A 4,406-nucleotide genomic window follows, 5' to 3' on the forward strand; every position below is an offset into this window, starting at 1 on the left:
TTGTGGGGCTGCTCATTTCCACTGAGGCTGTGCACGTGCACGCTGTGGGATTGTTCATATGGGCAATGTGGAAGCCTGTGGAATGTTAGGGACTTGATTTTTGTATTAGCTCTTCAGCACAAATATAAAATTATACCTGTGGCATTTTCGTGCCTTTATATCTGTCTCTGAGGTAGAGTGTATGTGGTATTTCTAATTCATCATGCATCTGTTCTCCTTGCTAAATCAAAGGAATTGACATTTAAATTGATTCAGGTCTTGGTTAAGTTCAATTTTAGCAGGTGATGTCAAGATAAACATTTGATAAAATCATAAAGGATTTGGACAGAAAAGGGAGTAGTTAAGAAGTTGTTTGTTTTCCATTAGAGTTTATTTCTTAGTTACCTTCTCTGTCTAAAAATGTTTCTCAAGGATTTTTCTGAGTGATCCCGATGTCTGTGCCTCACAGCCTTGTGGTAAGGAGAAATAGTCTGTGCCAATAAATAGATTACTGCCTTTGTGTCATCTTAATAGAATGCTTTAGAGTAGAGATGTTTGGGATCATCCAAAGGGAGACGGGGAGACCAGCAGTCTCGGGCGTACCCGACTTGCTGCATGTTTATACCTGGAGAAAGCATTGCTGGCCGGTACCTGTTCTTCTGCAACAGCTTATGAGTGACTTTGTGGGCAAATCTAAATCCTAGTAGCTCCAGAAACTGTTTCTGGTGCAAATAAATAATTTATTTATATATTTTTTTATTACCTCATGTGCATTTTGTTGTCAAAGCATTTATTTGCTCACCCATAAATTAGCCACAGGCGTTGCTTGCTGCCAGTGCTGTAGGCAATGGCGTAAAACCTGTAGGTAATGGCCTGAAATTCTTTGTCTGGTTGGAAAGATTCCAAGGTCCCAGAATCACTAGGTTGGAAAAGACCCCCAGGATCATCGAGTCCAAGCATTCCTATCAATCACTAAACCACACCCCTCAGCACCTCATCCACCATCTTTGAAACCCCTCCAGGGAAGGTGACTCAACCCCCTCCCTGGGCAGCCTGTTCCAGTGCCCAATGACCCCTTCCCGTGAAATTTTTTTTCTGATGTCCAGCCTGAACTTCCCGTGGTGGAACTTGAGGCCATTTCCTCTCGTGCTGTCACCTCTCACATGGCAGAAGAGCCCAGCTCCCTCCTCTAGCTGTTTGGGAACCAGATCTTCAGTGCTGGGCCAAACTTTTAATGGCTTTACAATGTCTTCTGTCTTACCTTACAGTAAACAAGAGATGTCCCTGAGCTGCAGGCCAGCACTGAGCATTATTTTGGTATCCAAATTGATTTGGGTGAGAATGCAGTGTCTGAGTGGGGATCTGGACCCAAATAGCTCCAAACCACTTCAGTAGAATGAAGTATTTTCTCCCACTTTAGGGGAGATTTTCTTTAAATGTTCCTTTCATCTGCTCTTTGCTTTTGAAAAATTAATTACAAAATTTCAGTGCTTTGATACATTTGGGGATCTTTTTTTCCCTTTCATTTTGAACCTTTGGTATCTCTATCCTAGCATTTGAATAACAGCTGTGTGTTTTGCTAGCTCAATCTCATTATTTGTATAACTACTGTGTGTGCACAATTTATTTATGAAATTGAGTGTTGGCATAGAAAGATACAAACTGCGAAAACGGAAGCAGAACGATTGTTATTGATCTCAGGTGCCTCTGAAAATGCCAACAAGCCTGAAACAGGATTCCTCTTTTCCTGCTTTCAGGCTTTCACACTAGTGAAACTTTGGGGAAATATTAACTGCCCTCATTCATATAGAAAAAAAAGTTTTTCAACCAGGCTGCCTGCACCAACTTTCCATGGAATTTTAGATTATTTGGTCTCCATAGATTTTCTTATTTGTTTGTTCCTAATTTAGGAGAGGATAAAGATTTCTTTATTTCCTCAAAACCCTCTTGCTGTTATGGAAAGGTTTTATCCAAATCTCTCTACCTTTACTGTTACCTCGTTTAAGTCACAGACCTCTACCAACGAGGACAAATAACCAGCAACACCTTCTTGGTTATTTGTTTTGTTGAAGGAACAACAACAGTGACAGCGGATGAGGAGAAGGAACAACAGTGACAGGGGATGAGGAAAAGGCTGAGGTACTTAATGCCTTCTTTGCCTCAGTCGTTAGTTTTAAGGAGGGTCGTTCCGTCTGTGTACAAACCCAGGAGCTAGAGGAGCATAATGAGGCTCCCGTGATCCAAGAGGAGGTGGTCAGAGCCTTGCTAGCCCGACTAGACAGCCACAAGCCTATGGGGCCGGATGGGATCCGGATGTGCTAGCCAAACCCCTTTCCATCATCTTCCAGCAGTCCTGGCTGACTGGGCAAGTTCCACTGGACTGGAGGCTGATGTTGTGCCCATCTACAAGAAGGGTCGCAGGGAGGACCCAGGGAACTCCAGGCCTGTCAGTCTGACCTCAGTGCCAGGGAAAGTCATGGAGCAGGTGATCTTTAGTGCTATCATGAAGCACATGCAAGAGAACCGGGTGATCAGGCCCAGTCAACACGGGTTCATGAAAGGCAGGTCTTGCCAAACTAACCTGGTCGCCTTCTATGACAAAGTGACTCGGCTGCTGGATGAGGGAAAGGCTGTGGATGTGGTCTTCCTGGACTTCAGTAAAGCCTTTGACACAGTTTCTCACAGCATTCTGCTTCAGAAACTGTCACCTCTGGCCTGGCCAGGCGCACACTCCCCTGGGTGGAAACCTGGTTGGCTGGAGGGGCCAGAGAGTGGTGGGAAATGGTGTGAAATCCAGCTGGAGGCCAGTGACAAGTGGGGTTCCCAAGGGCTCAGTGCTGGGTCCAGCCCTGTTCAATGTCTTTATCAATGACCTGGATGAAGGCATCGGGTGCACCCTGAGCAAGTTTGTGGATGACACTAAGCTGGGTGGAAGTGTTGATCTGCTGGAGGGTCGGGAGGCTCCAAAGGGATCTGAACAGGCTGGACCGCTGGGCTGAGTCCAATGGGATGAGGTTTAACAAGGCCAAATGCCGGGTCCTGCACTTGGGGCACAACAACCCTGTGCAACTCCAGACTAGGAGAAGTCTGTCTAGAAAGCTGCCTGGAGGAGAGGGACCTGGGGGTGTTGGTTGACAGCCGACTGAACATGAGGCAGCAGTGGCCCAGGTGGCCAAGAAGGCCAATGGCCAGAAACGGCGTGGCCAGCAGGTCCAGGGAGGTTCTTCTCCCTCTGGACTCGGCACTGGTGAGACCACTCCTTGAATCCTGTGTTCAGTTCTGGCCCCTCACCACAAGAAGGATGTTGAGGCTCTGGAACGAGTCCAGAGAAGAGCAACGAAGCTGGTGAGGGAGCTGGAGAACAAGAGGAGCAGCTGGGGGTGTTTAGCCTGGAGAAGAGGAGGCTGAGGGGAGGCCTCATTGCTCTCTAGGACCTCCTGAAAGGAGGTCGTAGAGAGGAGGGAGCTGGGCTCTTCTCCCCAGTGACAGGGGACAGGACAACAGGGAATGGCCTCAAGCTCCGCCAGGGGAGGTTCAGACTGGACATCAGAAAAAACTTTTCACAGGAATTGGTCATTGGGCACTGGCAGAGGCTGCCAGGGAGGTGGTTGAGTCACCTTCCCTGGATGTATTTAAAAGAGAAGTGGATGAGCTGCTGAGGGGTGTGGTTTAGTGTTTGATAGGAATGGTTGGACTTGATGATCCTGGGGGTCTTTTCTAACCTGGTGATTCTGTGGTTTCATGATTGTGTGAATAAGTTAAATTCTGACCTGCAGAACACATCAAGCAGGGATTTGTTCTCAGCTCTATGGGCAGCCAAACCAGAGATGAAGGTGGAAGCTTTAGCGAATTTCTTTGATATTAATAAATTTAGATGATCGATGATGAAGAACAATCTGTTACAGAAGCCTCAGCACCAGTTACAGCTACGGTGTGGTGGTCCTGTGTCGTTCTACCTTGAGATTACCATGAGTAATACATAAAATTATGGTTCTTTTGGTGTATCCAAACACTGCAGGACATCCATACTGGGCGTGCAGCACAATTCTTTTATATAATAACAAAACTTAAAGATGAAGAGCAACACATCGTACTTTATTCTTTAACAGATTCCTATGAAGATGGTGTCTATCTTCTGACCTCCTTTGCAGCTTGTTGGGTAAGTCATGGTGAGGGGCTGCGTTTGAGCACCCAGGGTTCTTATCATTGTACACTTAACCAAGGTAGTTTAATTTGCTTTCTCAAAACAATATGAGGTCCTACAAGGCCAAGTGGGCTTTGTTGTGGCAGGTTGGGACTGGATGATCTTTAAGGTCCCTTCCAACCCAAACCGTTTGATGATTTCTTAGTGCTGAGTCCTGCGCTTGGGACACAACGACGTCATGCAGAGCTGCAGGTTTGGGGAAGAGCGGCTGGAAAGGTGCATG

The sequence above is a fragment of the Phaenicophaeus curvirostris genome, unplaced genomic scaffold, assembly GCF_032191515.1.
Source record: "Phaenicophaeus curvirostris isolate KB17595 unplaced genomic scaffold, BPBGC_Pcur_1.0 scaffold_53, whole genome shotgun sequence".
NCBI lineage: Eukaryota > Metazoa > Chordata > Aves > Cuculiformes > Cuculidae > Phaenicophaeus > Phaenicophaeus curvirostris.